This window comes from Psammomys obesus, unplaced genomic scaffold (assembly GCF_907164565.1).
Source record: "Psammomys obesus unplaced genomic scaffold, mPsaObe1.curated_primary_1811, whole genome shotgun sequence".
Classification (NCBI taxonomy): Eukaryota; Metazoa; Chordata; class Mammalia; order Rodentia; family Muridae; genus Psammomys; species Psammomys obesus.
Genome location: NW_026592666.1, coordinates 659329 through 675770, shown reverse-complemented (window position 1 = coordinate 675770; position 16442 = coordinate 659329).

Here is a 16442-nt window from a genome sequence, read left to right as displayed (position 1 = left end):
TTTCCGGAATGTGGAACCACAAAATTAACAAGGGTATGAAATAACAAGAAAAAAAAATGGTTAGAACACCATAGATTTTTAAAATCATTCTGTAACAAAGCTCCATCAAAATTTATCAAATTAGATTAAAAGAATATTAGGAATGTGAAAGAAAATATTCTTACATTTTATCAAGAGATTATGATGAATGTTCAGAGAATATAACTAACCAAATCACTCTTCTTAATATTTTGGCTCTTGTTATGGAGTGCTATAGCTTAAAATTTATTCATGCTTGTTTGTGGTTGTTTAAATGATAATGATTCCCATAGGCTCACATATTTTAAGGCCTAGTCATCACAGAGTAGAACTCTTTGGGATGGATTAAAAGGTGTGGTCTTGTCTGAGGAAGTATGTCACTAAGAGAAGGCTTAGATGTTTTAACAGTCCATGCCAGGAACAGTCTGTCTCTGTCCCTGTCTCTCTGTCTTTCTCTCTGTCTCTCTTGCTTGCTTGCTCCTTCTTTCTGTGGATCAGGGTGTAATGCTCTCAGCTAATGCTCTAGTGCCATGCTTGTTGGCATCTTATCATGATGGTCATGTACTAACCTTCTAAAAGTGTAAGTAATGACTCAACTAAATGATTTTTTTAATAAAGGTTGCCTTTGTCATAATCTGTCTTCACAGTAATAGACACCATTATTTACTTTTTCCCCAATGTCACTAGAGAAAATAGAATGACTACTGAAGACAATGATCCTCCTCTGTGTTTGCAGTGTGGAGGGCTGATAGGCTTTTAGCGCTCTCTTTACAACTTTGCATCCTCAGTTGATAATCACAAAGACTGGTATCAATATTTTTTTTCACTAATTATAAATTGGATTTGAGCTGAAAAGTCTTTCCATTGAGTTTTCCAGAACCTTGTATATGTTTTTTGTTCTTGGGTATATTTGTTATTAGAGTTTGTCTAAAGACAAATTATCTACAACTACAAGGATCATTTAATCTCATTACATAAGGACTTTTTTTCCTAGCAATGTTTATTACCTATGCTCTTGGCAGTTTTGTTTAACATGCAAAGATGGCTCCTTTTTGATATGCATTGCCGTCTTTTTTTGTCATGGAGTCATAACTATATTCACATAGAAATAACATCAAAGGCCAGGCTTTCCTTATGAAAATGAAACTGATCATTCTATAATTTTCCTTCCTTGATTCCAGTAGAATTTAATCATATGTACTGGAGGCACATGATTATTTTTGACAATACTTTTATGATTTTTGCTTGTGTTGGAGAGCTAAACATAATTATCAGACAGGTGAAGCATTTCAGGATAATTTTCAGACCTTTATTGTCTGTGAAAATTACAAGCCTAATGGTTTGTCTCCTTCAGTATGATTGTATGGGGATAACACACTTGTTTAGCTTGGCCATCTATCTGAAACATATTGCTGACTCTGCAAATTAAACAACCGTTATCACAACAGCCTCATCTGCAAGTGCGTTAATTGTTCTGTTACACAAATAGTGTGAACGAAAAATATCCCACTGGTAAACTTCTATGTACTGTGAGAAAGTTGGTATCCATCTCATGAAATGAGATATTGCGAAAAAAAGGTGGAATTATATATTGTGATGTATTATAAACCTTTTGAGGGTCAGAATCAAAGAATAAAATTATGATACCAAATAAAATAAATAAATGCTAATATCAGAAAATATCAAACAACCTTAAATTATCAAATCAGTTATGTTTCCATAAGGTTTTGCTGGCTGTTCCTCCATTGCATGATGTTTAGTTAGAGCTATGGAATGTGTTTCTACCTTATAGTAAAGATCCAGTAAATATATAATCTATAGTAGAATAACTACATTTTATGCAATGTTGACAAACCTCAATGATGATGATAATAATCTTTTACAGATTATACTGCCCCTTGGAATGCAAGGTATCACATATTGAAGTTTCAACAATTTTAATATGTAATAATGTCAAAATATTTAGAGCTAAGATTTGAGTGAAGAAAGTACATTCAACTGGGACATCTTCCCACCTTTTAGAAGGAGTTTACATGAAGAAACACTTTCTAAAGACAGATTTCTGCAAGCCAAAGATATACCAGGAATAAATCCTTGACCCTCTTCTTAAATTAAACCTGCCTTGCAGAGGTAGGAGATATGGTTTAAATGTTCTCTTTAGAGTGTGAAGTCCAGTTTATGTTTTGAGACATAGTCAATCCTAATTTGGAGCCAACAAATGCTTAGAATCTAACTGTCTCTTCCTTCCCAAAATTAGGGTTATATGCACATATCACTATGGCTGAGTATTCAAACTCCTGTCCTTTTATTTGTTTAATTAGCACTTTATTAACTTATCTCATTCCCCAATCTCCACATCATTCATTTTGAGAGGTCAAAATGAATATTTGCAAAGTTTGACACAATATTTATTTTGAAGTTAATAAATGTAAAATTATGTAGATTAAAGTCAAAATCAAAATAATGATTTCATAAATAATCATTTTATACTTTTGGAAGATGGATCTAAAACATTGACTTCTGTTTGTTCCATTATTTCACCTACACAGAAAGTTTATTGATAACTTCTCTCCATGCTATGGACAGAAAATGTGAAACATGTGTATGCTCATGCTTGAGTGCTCTTTATCTTTTCTTCAGTCATGTCCTGTTACTTTCTGTACCTTCTGTCCTGAGCTCTTTCTCGGACATTTAAATCACTTAGATTTCTTTGCTTGTAACACACAGCATAATGGAGATTGCCAAAATATATTGTCATTATTTGGCAGCACACAAGCAAAATCACCAGAATTTAATTTTTTTTCCTTACTTTGGAATTTTTGGCTATCATACAAACATCCATTCTATGACAAGAAGAAAGAATGCCATTGCCATATGAAAGAAAAGAATATTGTATTTCACAAAAGCAGCTGTTTAAAGTGCCATGATTTAGAGACTTTTTAAAATGCTTGCTAATTTACCATGCTAAATTATGCTGAATTTGTTTTTAACATTTTCTATTTTATAATATTACTTCTGCATAAAAGCACATAATGTAGTCTAAGGTAATTCCACATTATTCTTCTAAGCATGAGATTGTGCTGCTGTGCCTGAACATCCCATTTCGCCTGAGATCAACCTTGAGCCTCTTTACACACCTCTGTTTCTTCTCCATAACAAGGGGGCACCAACAGCTATTTACTTTAAGAGGTGATAAAAACGAATAATGGAAATGTGCACTTCATGTGAAATGGAAATGTGTACTTCAACATAGTAAAGCAAGCAAGCAAAGTTTCTAGTGTAGAAACGCCCTATTATTATTTTCCTCTTTAAAGAAAGCCTTAATAAGTGAAATAAAATTTGAGTAACTGTTTTAAGCTGCCAAATGGATATAAGGCTGAAAAGATATGGAAGATTCTGTGTTGAATAAATTACTTAGAGAAATAATATAATAATATTAAACTTTGTTGACTGTGGTAATTTTAAAGAAATATATAATAAAAATTCACAATTGCAGGATTTACTAATTTTTTAATATAGAATAAAATTTATAAATATTTTTCCAAAGGGAAAATTATTTTTGTGCATCTGGTTAGTCACTAGTTATGCCAGCAAGTGCATTTCTGTGCTAGATTTCTGGAATATTCTAAAGGATTAGTGAAGATTAATAATGTGGACAATATAAACATTATTTTATAATGGGGAATTAACAGGAGATTTATCTTGTTGACTCCTGATGGTTAAACAAGACAATTTTTATCCTCTGGGAGCAATTTAAAGCTTATAGTGTGGATGTGTGTGTGTGTGTGTGTGTGTGTGTGTGTGTTTTATTTAATGTTTGAAATTTCATAGATTTACACAATTCACTTCAATTACATATGTCCTACATTCCATCCACCCAACTTCTACACGCGGCTCACAATATATCTGCTTTCCAGGTTAGTGTTCCCTTTTGAAATTTTTTATTCTTTTAAACTGTTTCTCCAACCAAGGACCATGTATGGTTATAACCTAGAACCTCTGCTCAGATGTAGCCCGTGGTAGCTCAATAACCAATTGGTTTCCCATAGTAAGGGGAACAGGGACTATCTCTGACAGGAACTCAATGGCAGGCTCTTTGACCTTCCTACCCCCCGAAGGGAGGAGCAGTCCTGCTAGGCCACAGAGGAGGACTTTGCAGCCAGTCCTGAAGATACCTGATAGAACAAGGCCAGACGAAAGGGGAGGAGGTTTTCCCCAATCCGTGGACTTGGAAAGGAGCAGGGAGAAGCTGAGGGAGGGAGGGTGGGTGGGATTGGGAGCAAATAAGGGAGCAGGATACAGCGGGGATACAAAGTTAATAAAATGTAACTAATAATAATAAACAATAATAAAAAAAGAAAAAAAATTATGAATTGATAGAAGGCAATTTAATCATACCAGTCCAAACCTTCCTTTATAAAACTAACCTTAGGATCACTACCACATCTTTCATCCAACTTATTTATTGTTTAGTACCTTTTAAGTCTAATTAGTTCTGCTGGTGTGAACATGTGAGTGAGGACACCTACAAAGGCAGCCATCATTTGCCTCGACAGGAGAGAAATCCCTCTCTCTCTCTCTCTCTCTCTCTCTCTCTCTCTCTCTCTCTCTCTGCAGGCATTACTTGTCAAAAGTTTCTCAGTCAAGGATTGGGTCTTTGTCCATGCTATCAGTTCAGCTGGCCTGGTCTGACCAAAGCTGAGAACAACAGATATCTATGGGAATAAAATAAATATTTAGAATGCAGGTAAAGCATGGTTGTATTCTTTATGCTCCTATTGCTCTCCTATTGCGTAAAACACCATGACCAAAGCAATGGAGAATAGAAAAAGGTTATTTTTCGATTTTGTTTCCAGAGTGACAAAAGAGTCATGGATAGGACCCATTGCAGCAAGACCCAGGGATGGTGGCAGTGGCGCATAGGCCTGGACATCCCCATGGCCTCAGGGACCAGCTCAGGTCTCTCAGGTCGGCGTGTCCTCTCACAGTTGCATGGTCCTCAGTGGCAGTTCAGACCACAGACATTATCTGTCTGTTTCTCACCACTGATGAGTCTTCAGGTCCACCATTTTCCTAGGTGTGAACCCCTTCGGCTTCACTTTCTCTTCCATATAACCACTTCATACTCCATCTTTCCCATCTTTCTACCACACTTTCATCCATCATAGTGGTGCCTGCAGTGGGTTTGCCTTTCTTTGATCCACCGCCTTATTAAATAATTCAAGAAAATAATCAGTTGCCCAAGTTCGTTTTTTTTTCATGCCTCAATATTTCAACAATTATTCAAACCATCATAATGTTTTGCCAATTATAATATTAACAAAATAGTTATATTAAGTAAAACTAAACATCCAACCAACAATAAGCCAATTTAAAAATGGGGCACAAAAGTAAACAGAATTTTCAACAGATGAATCTCAAATGAACAAAAGCACTTGAAGAAATGCTCACCATTCCTACTCAACAGGAAAATGCAAATCAAGACGACTGAGATTCTGTCTCACACCAGTCAGAATGACTAAGATCAAAAACTTACGTGTCAGTACATGCTGGTGGGAGTGAAAAATTGAACAACAAAATTAAAAATCAATTTAGAACATTCTCAGAAAATTCTTCAATGCCCAGCCATTCTGGGATATTCAAGCTACAGCTGAGATAGAAAGCAAATAAATCATAATTAATAATAACAATGAAAAAATTTCAAAAAATAAGTTTGCCTGAAGTAACATAATAACAGTTTGCACATATGTATAGAAATCTTGAAAATGTTCTAAAATTGAAAACAGTGATAACTTCACAATCACACAAACACTATGCACTTAAAATTATTGAATTTTGTAAATGGAGAATTTTTCTTTTATGCAAATTATTTATGAATATTATTTAAAACAAGTAGAATATAGTAGAATATAAAATTTTACTCTAAAGCAAAATAATAATCTCATTAGCAATTTTACTCATTATTTTTGTATTAGTCAAAAGTTTTAAAATAAGAGACAAGTTAAGAAACTGTATTAGTTGTGAGAATTTTAAAGAAATTGAAGATGTTATCACAGGAACCTAAAATTACTTAAGTTTTCTTAGCAAGATAAGAGAATAACTAGCGATAATGATTCACAACTGTAATATGAGAATTTGGGAGGCATAAATAGGAATACTGCCACATTTTCAAGGCTAGCCAGAGCTACACAGCAAAAACAGGTCTCAAAATTTCAAAAAATTAAACAAAAGGAAAAAAAAAGAAAGAAAGAAAATAAAGAGTAACAAAATGCATAAGATTTATGCCAGCCTCTAGTATAGTTTTATGGATATAGAACAAATTCAACTCTTTTTTTCCAAGATGTAATTATAATTCAAAAATGGGAATAATGCAAATTAGAAAAATTACTCATAGGCATTTTTCCAGTTAAAGCTTGCCATGAAAAAATTGGCAGTGTTTAGATATGTTCATTTTTAATGCATCTAACACAAGGTTTGGGACACATTCAAAACTCAGAAATCTATTTATTAAATCCTTTCTTTTAACTTAATTACTTCCATGGAGGCAGTTTGGTGTAAACCTGCTCCTCTTTATAGAAGAATATAAAGAAACAGGCTACTACTGCAAAAATTACACTTGAAGACAATAAAGAAAAGGAAAATCAACTTGAATACAATAGCCGTTGTGAGTAAATCTGAGTTCTTTAAGAATGTTTCCCAGTTTCCTAACATGTACATCCACTCTTATGAACATCCTTTTAGTCTTAATTTGAAATTCAGATACATGAAATCTCTCCAAATTGAGAAGTTACTTTTATAAAACAATCCCCAATTGTATTATTTTTCAGCTCCTGTGATAAGATACCATAAGCAAAGCAACTTACAGAGGAAAGATTTTACACTAACCAAGAAAAACAAAACAAAACAAACAAACAAACAAAAAACAGAAAAATCTGTTGCAAGGCAGAAATGAGGTCGTCCAGCATTCTGTTATTTCTTACTCAGAGAACATCATTATGGACCACAGAATGGAGATGGAGAGGAACAGAGGCAAAGGGCATAATATCTAAATTCTTACATTATTATTTTTATTTGCTCAGAAAATACAGCCTAAGACCCAGTGATTGTCTAGTATATTGATGCCTTTCTTTTTTTTTTTTTTTTTAGGTTGTTGTATTTCCTAGGTCATTTCTAGGTTGTGTTATTTTTCTTTCTCAGAACTTTATTCATGCAAGGTAGTACTCTCTCCCTGAGTGACATTTAAAGCTCCTGTCCTGATTGTTTTCAATTTTGATTGATTACTTGAGACAAGCTAGAATTATCCAAGAAGAGCAATCTCGATTGAGAAATGCCTCCATGAGATTTCCTGTAGGCATATTTAAGAGGCATTTTCTTGTCTAATGATGGGTGTGAGAGGGCCATTTCACTGTAGGTATTGACACCCTGGGTAAGCTGTCTTGTATTATGTAACAAAATAGAATGATTCAAACGTAGACATAAGAGTCCATGTTAGAAAGAGCCCACCACCACTCCACACACACTTGCCTGGCGACCCCGATGAAGATCAAGTCTCATATCGACCGCAAGCATGCAGGGGCCCTAGGTCTAGATCATCCATGATCCTTAGTGGATGTCTCAGTCTCTGCAAGCCCCTGAGGATCTGGATTAGTTACCTCTGTTGGTCTTCTTATGGGATTCCTGTTCCTTTCAGGTCCTTCCATCTTTCACCAAACACTTCAACAAAACCCCAGGAGATCTGGCCCATGTTTGGCTGCAAGTCCCAGCATCTGTCTCAATCAGCTGCTGGATGGAGCCACCCAGATAGCAGTCAATGCTAGACTCCTGTCTGCAAGTATTGCAGAGAATAATTAATAGTGTCAGGGGCTGACTCTCTACTGTGGGGTGGGTCTCAGGTTAGACCAATTATCATTTGGACATTCCCTCAATCTCTGTTTCCTCTTTATCCCTGCACTTCATGTAGGTAGGGTAATTTTTGGACCAAAGGTTTTGTGGGTGGGTTGTTGTTCCCTTCTTTCCACTAGTCCTCCTTGGCTAGGAGGTGGTCACTCCAGTCTTCATGTCCCTTCCAGTTAGGAGTCTCAGTTAGATTCATGCCCAGACCCTCCAGGAGCCTATTTTGTTGCAGGTCTCCTGCACAAAGACAAAGAGATGTGCACTCAGTTTCCCTTCTTTTGCCAAGCCCTCTCAACTCCCATCCCTGTTCTCCCCATATCTGCTCCCACCCTAATTTCCCTCTGCATTCCATCTCCTGCCCATTTCCCTCTCTTCAACCACTTCTGCTGTCTATTCTATTTCCTCTTCTGAGTGACATTCAGAAGCCTTACCTTGGGCCCTCCTTGTTACTTAGATTCTTCTTTGGGTCTGTGGATTGTTAGTGTGGTTATACTGTACTATCGATCAACTATCCACTTATAAGTGAGTACATACCATGTGCATCTTTTTGCTTCTGGGATACCTGACTCAGGGTGATCATTTTTAGTTCCATACATTTGCCTGCAAAATTCATGATTTCCTTGTTTTTAATAGCTGAGTAGTACTCCATTGAGTAAATGTACCACAATTTCCTTATCCGTTCTTTCACTGAGGGACATCTAAGTTGTTTTCAGTTTCTAGATATTACCAATAAATCTGCTATGGATATAGTTGAGCAAATGTCCCTATATGGTGTAGCACCTTTTGAGAATATGCCCAGGAGTGGTAAAGCTGGGTCTCCCCGCTTGTAGGGCTGCCTTGACTGGCCTCAGTGGATGAGGATAAGTTCAGTCTTGATGTGACTTGATGTGCTGGAGAACAATGTGATGGGGGTAGGGGCCTCCTCTTTTCTGGGAAGAAACAAAGAGGGAAAAACAGGAGAGGGAGCAGGTAGAGTGGAGGGAGGAGATAGTTTTAAAATGTAAATTAAATAAACTTAAATAAAATAATAGAAAAAAAGGAAATAGAAAGACCTAGCTATGACAAGTAAACCTATAAGCAGCATTCTTCCACGTCCTCTGTTTCAGCTTCTGCTTCAAGTTTACAGGCTTCAATTTTTACCCTGATTTCCCAAGCTGTAAGTTGAATTTAAACCCTTTCCTCCCCAAGTTGCATTTGATCGTGGTTATTACAGCAATGAAAAGGTAAGACAGCTCTCTTCTTTTTTCACTATGAAAACGCTTTGACTAAATTTAAATTCATTTTACTTTATAAGACTTGTATTATTGGAAATCAGACACGTAAACTATGCTATTCATTTTCTTTGCATTTTATATTCATTATATACAAAAGCTTTAATGATAATCATGTAATTATAACTTGTCACCTGCTATGGTGTTTTTGTTTATACCCTCTGAATAAAATTACAGATTTTTATAAAAGAATTATATAGACAGAAATCACTATAAATGATTGTTTTCAAAAGCCAGAAGGGACAGAACTATATGTGTAATTTAAATGAACAGGAAATGAATATATAAACATATGTCTGAATAAGGTGCAAATGCAAAACTTATTTAAATGTGTTCATAAATATATGTGATCCTGAATTTTAATTCACACAATAAGGTATAATTATCCACTTGAAGAAACATATTTGACTATATATCAAACAAATGGCTTGCCCAAGGAAATTGGAATCAGTAATCCTAAAAGGATGATTCAGTGGCCCTGACATCTCCCTTCTGAATTCCCCATTGCTTCCATATTCTCCTTCACACACAGAAGGCTAACTATTAGTGCTCGCATGTATAAATGGTCTGCCTTTTTTCTACATGACAGTTTATGGAACACTTTTAAATATAAACAGCCTCACACTGAACCATTCTATAAATACACTTAGATTAAAATCATTATTAGATGAACTAAAGAGAGAGAAAAAGAAATATAATTTCTCAAAATATTGAGGTTTCAGTTTTGATATAAGTATTTTTTTTAAACATGAATGAGATCAACTACTGAATTATTTCAGGAAGCTTTTTAAGGGGTGTATTCTCTAGATAGCCATGTTATTTTTTATATTTTAAAATCCAATTAAGTAACAGAAAATTTAGTGAGATGTATCAATAGATATTTTATTTCATTCACCTTACTTTTTATTTAATGTAAAATTTGTCCTTGGTTCAACTAAAACTGCCAATAGGGGCATGTTAATTTTTCTGACTTATGCATAGACCATATTAACTAAAGACAGTAGGACAGTAGATGCTAACTATTCAACATGATTGAGGAAAGAAATATGGTGTTAATTTTTACTTTGCCAATGTTTATAGAACTTAGCAATGTAAATAAGTTTTTATTTAATAATAACATAACATATTTGTAAGAAAAACAGAAAAAAAAAAAAACGAGCCAGAAACATAAGATACCTCTTTTTGCTGTTTGTTACCTTGTTCTTGTTTTATTTAATTTTATTCACTTTACATCTTGATTGTAGCCCCATTCCTCTTTCTCTCCCAACCTCACCCTCCCTCTCTTCCATCTCCCCCACTGTCTACTCCTCAGCAAAGAAGGTGCTCCCTTTCCCATCCACCCCAGCTCATCAAGTTGCAGGAGGACTGAGCATATCTTCTTCCCCTGTGGCCTGGCAAGGCAGTCCCACCAAAGTAATCAAAAAGCTAGCTAGTGAGTCCATGACCAACACAGTCCTCACTTCCCTTATTAGAACACACACATGAAACCCAAGCTGCCCATCTGCTACATTTTTGTAGCAGGTAGCCTACGTCCAGTTCCCGGATGGTCCTTGGTTGGTGCTTCCCTCTCAGCAAGCTCCTCTGGGCACTGGTTTGTTTGCTCTATTGATCTTTTTGAGATCTTGTCACCTTTAGGTCCTTTTCTCTTTCTTCCCACCTTTCCACAAGACTCCCTAAGCACCACCCAATGTTAGGCTGTGAGTCTCAGCATCTGCTTTTAGGTGCTTTTGGGTAGAGTCTCTGAGAGGACAACTGTGACAAGCCACTGTCTAAAAGCTTAGCATAGTATTGTTCATTGTGTCATGGGTTGGCGCTCTCCCGTAGGGTGGATATTTGGATGGACCAGGCATTGGTTGAGTATTCCCTCAATCTCTGCTCTATCTTTATCCCTCCACATATTGTAGGGAAGGTAAACTTTGGGCTGATGTTTTTGTGGGAGGTTTGTTGTTCCTCGACCTCTAATAGGAGACTAGTGCAGTTGGAGACTAGTGTGGTTAGAAAGTGTCCTCTTCAGTCTCATATGTCCTCTGCTACTAGTAGTCTCTGCTTGAGTGCCCCTCCCAGGGGCCTAGCATTATTTGGTCTCTAGCTTGTCACAGAGATATGCCCACCCTGAGTATCTCTTTTCTCTATAATCTTTCTGTCCTCTCTTGCTCTCTCTCCCCAGGTCTCCCCCCGCTTAACTCTCTGTGCCCCTCTCATACCTTGTCCCTTCTCTTCAACCACTACCATTATCTAATCTCTCTCCCCTTCAAAGTGTGATTTATGCATCTTCCCTTGGATCCTCTATGTCACTTATATTCTCTGTGTCTGTGCCTTATAATATGCTTATTCTATCTGTCTAAAATCCACTTATTAGTGAGTACATACCATGTGTTTATCTGGGGCTAAGTTACCTCAATTGGGATGATCTTTTCTAGTTCCATGCATTTTCTTGCAAAATTCATGATTTCTTTGTTTATAACAACTGAGTAATATTCTGCTGTATAAATGAGCTACAGTTTCTTTATCCATTCCTCCTTTGAAGGATATCAAGGTTGTTTCCAGATTCCAGGAATTATTAATAAAGCTGGTATGAAAATAGTTGAGCAAGTGTCCTTGCTGTATGGTGGAGATTCTTTTTTGTATACACCCAGGAGCAATATAGCAGGGTCTTGAGGTAAATAAAGCCTTTCCTAATTTTCTGAGAAAGCACCAGATTCGTTTTCAAAGTGTGCATACTAGTTTACACTACCACAAGCAATGGAGGTGTGTTCCACTTTCTCCATACCCGTGCCAGTATGTGATGTGGCTTAAGATTATTTTTTATTTTAATTTTTATTTACTGCAATTTATTCACTTTGTATCCCAGATGAAGACTTCTCAGTCCCATCCTCCCTCCCTCCCTCTTCTCCTCCCATGCCTCTCCCTTAGTCTACTGATAGGGGAGGTCTTCTTCCCTGTCTATCTGACACTAGCCTATCAGGTCTCATCAGGACTGACTGCACTGTCCTCTCTGTAGCCTGGTAAGGCTACTCCTCACTCAGGAGGAGTTGATCACAAGAGCCAGCCACTGAGTTCATGTCAGAGACAGTCTTTATTCCAATTACTAGGGAACCTACTTGGACACTGAATTGCCATTGGATACATCTGTGAGGGATTTCTAAGTTATCTCCATGCATGGTTGTTGGTTCTGTTGCTCTCCTTTTGGAACTCCTGTTTCCTCCAAGTCTTTCTATCACCCCCCTTCTTTCATAAGATTCCCTGCACTCTGCCCAAAGTTTGGCTATGAGTCTCAACCTCTGCTTCAATGCCCTGCTGGGTAGAGTCTTTCAGAGGCCTCTCTGTGGTAGGCTTCTGTCCTGTTCCCTGTTTTCTCCCTCTTCCAATGTCTATACCATTTGCCTTTCAGAATTAGGATAGAACATCTTACCCAGTGTCCTCCTTATTGCTTAGCTTCTTTAGGTTTATATATTTTAATATATTTATCCTATATCAAATGTCTAATATCCACTTATAAGTGAGTATATACCATGTGTGTCTTTCTGCTTCTGGGATACCTCACTCAGGATGATCTTTTCTAGTTCCCACCATTTCTATTTAGTTTTGTGTCCCATTTTTTTTTAATTGGGTTATTTTGTTTATGGGTGCTTGATTTCTCGAGTTCAATATGCATTTTTGCTATTAGCTCTTTGTTGGATGTAGGATTGGTGAAGATCTTTACCTGATCTATAGACTTTTGTTTTGTCCTATTGACAGTGTTCTTTGCCTTAGAGAAGGCTTTCAGTTTCATGAGGTCCCATTTTCTAATTGTTGATCTTAGAGCCTGAGCTGTCTGTGTTCTGTTCAGGAACTTGTCTCCTGTGCCAATGAGTTTGAAGTTCTTTCCCATTTTCTCTTCTAATGGATTTAGTGTATCTTATGTTATATTGAGGTCTTTAATTCACTCGGAATTGAGTTTTGTGCATGGAGAAAATATGGATCTATTTGCATTTTCTACATGTAGACATCCAGTTAAACCAGCACCCTTTGTTGAAGATGCTGTCTTTTCTTCATTTTGTGGTTTTGGCTCCTTTGTCAAAAAAGAATGACCATATTATGTGGGTTTATTTCTGGGACTTTGATCGACTTATGCAAAAAAAAGTTTGAATATCCTAGGGACATAACTGTTTGGTTTATGATTTCACTTACAAGAAAATGTGAAGTTAATATCCACTCATAACTAATTAGAAGATAGGCGTTGCCAAAAATCTTCCCATAAGTGTTTTATACCTCTAATAATATATTCTGATGTTAATTGATACTGCCAAAATAGAGTAGGGCCCTTCAAGGCTTGAAGAAGTTTCTGTTACAATATAATTCATATAGAAAGGAGTAATATTTTTGGTTATGAAGCTAGCCTTTAGTGGCTGAGCCATCATCCTAAAATATAATAGAAAAACAGAAAGACATGCATGGTATTTACTGAATGGTAAGTGGATATTAGCCATAAAATATACTATAAACATATTAAAATCTACTACCTAAAGAAGCTAAACAACAAGAAGGACCCTAGGGAAGATGCTTAATTCTCATTAAGAAGGGAAAACAGGATAGACACCAAAAGAGGTAGAAGAGAAAGAACAAGACAAGAGCTTATCACAGAACACCTTTAAAAGACTCCATCCAGCAGGAGATCAAAGCAGATGCAGAGACTCACAGCCAAAGTTTGGACAGAGAACAGGGAATCTTATGGAAGAAGCAGAAGATAGAGGGACTCAGAGAGAGCAGGTACCTCACAAGAAGAACAACAAAACCAAAAAAGCTGAGCCCAGGGGAAACTACAGAAACTGATACATCAGCCAAAGCCCGTGCATAGCAAGGATCTAGACCCCCTGCTCAGATGTAGCCCAAGACAGCTCAGTCTCCATGTGGCTAGCTCATAACTGGAGAAGAGACAGACTCTGACATGAACTCATTTGCTTGCTCCTTCATCACTTCTTCCTGGTGGGGAGACCTAACCAGCCCACAGAAGAAGAGGATCCAGACAGTCCTGTTGGGACTTGATAGGCTAGGGTCAAACAGTAGAAGAGGAGGATTTCTCTTATCAGTGTACTAGAGGAGAGGGATAGAAGAAGAAGAGGAAGGTAGTGTGGGACTTGGAGAATATGAGGGAGAAGGTTACAACTTGGATACAAAGTGAATAATTTATAATATATATATCTATTTATATATGTTTATAATAAAAACTTAAAAAAAAAGGAGGAATAGTGTACAAATTTTGGAACCTGTCACAACCTTCTGGGGCTTGTTTTTATATGTCTTCCTGAGAACTGTATCTATACATGGAGCAGCCTCCACACTTCCCTGAGTAATTTTAGCAGACATGGCTTAACTGAAGATGAGTCACTCAGAACAGTTTCCAGGGATTGTACAACCTTGGCATTTGCAGGCTGGATTCAAACAGGCCTGAGGTCTTTTTTTCTCTACTCCATCTAAGAGGGAAAGACAAATGTGAACACATGGTTGCTTTTGTAAATTAATTTTTATCATCTAGGCAAGCCCTCCCATTTTGTCACTGTATCTGATGTGATTGGAACCATATTGTGTGAACTAGGTCCTACAGAGAGAATTGTGTGGCCCAGAAACCATAAACCTTGTAGCAAAATTCAGAAAAGTTTTACAACTTTAGTAACTGGGGAAAAAAGCAATCACATTTGCTCTAATTTATTAAGTAATTTATAAATAAATATTTAATGAGTAAGAAATATAAAATTTCTATGACAAATATCAAGTAATTACTAAATAGTGGTAGACACAGAGACTTGTGATAATTCAAAATAATTAGAATACATGATAGTTGGGTGCTCATCCCTAAAAAGCCACTGATAATTAGTCTCACTAAGGCTCACAAAATATTTCAGAGGAGGAAGTAAAAGACTGTAATCACCATAAGCCAAAAGCAATGTGAAATGATGTATTTAAGACACGGCATAGTCATTTCAAATGTTATCTCACAGCACCTGGCTGTGCAAAACACTAGGAATGTCATGAATCAGACAAGAAGGGGCTCTTAAAGTCTTATCACTCTTTATTAAACTATTAGCTACGGATGGATTCTGGAGCACGGTCAGTTATTGTTTTCAAACATATACCAAATCTCCCAATAAGCTCCAGTAGATAGTTCGAAACATGAAGTCACAGAAAAGGTCCTCTTTAGAATCAGTAGGTCACAAAAGTAAACAAAAACCCACAAATATGGGAAAGAGACTTTTAGGAAAAAGTGGAAAGAGAGATATAGGATATACATAAGAAAGGGTATGAAATGAGAGCAATTAGAATGCAGTAGGTACCTCTTTCTGCCTCTGGGATAACTCACTCAGGATGATCTTTTCCAGATCCCACCATTTACCTGCAAATTTCATGATTTCCTTGTTTTTTTTATGGCTGAGTGAAATTCCATTGTGTAGATGTACCACAATTTCTGTATCCATTCCTCCAATGAGGGGCATCTGGGCTGTTTCCAGCTTCTGGCTATTACAAATAAAGCTGCTACAAACATGATTGAGCAAATATCCTTAAGAAGCAGAAAGGCACACATGGTATATACTCACTCATATAGACATATCATATAGGATAAACCTACTAAAATCTGTACATGTAAACAAAATAATCAAGAAGGAGGACTCTTGCTAAAATACTCCATCCCTATCCAGAAAGGCAAAGAAGATGGACATCAGAAGAAGAAAACAGGAAACAAGTTAGGAGCCTCCCACAGAGGGCCTCTGAAAGGGTCTGCCCTGCAGACTATCAAAGCAGATGCTGAGACTTATGGCCAACTGTTGGGTAGAGTCCTTGGAATCTTATGAAAGAAGTGGGAAACAGTTAAGAGCTGAAGAGAACAGGAACTCCACAAGGAGAACAACAGAACCAAAAAATCTGAGCACAGGGGTCTTTCTTCAGACAAATGCTCCATCCAAGGACCATGCATGAGGATAAGCTAAGACCCCTGCACAGATGTAGCCCATGGCAGTTTAAAGTCCAAGTGGGTTCCATAGTAATAGGATCAGGGACTTTCTCTGACATGAACTTATTGGCCTGCTCTTTAATTACCTCCCCTTGAGGGGGAAGCAGCATTACCAGGCCACAGAAGAAGACAATGCAGCCACTCCTGATGAGACATAATTGACTAGGATCAGAAGGAAGGAAAAGAAGTCCTCCCCTATCAATGGATTGGGGAGGGGCATGCATGAAGAGGAGGGAGGAAAGGAGAGATTGGGACAGGAGGAGGGAGGGAACCAT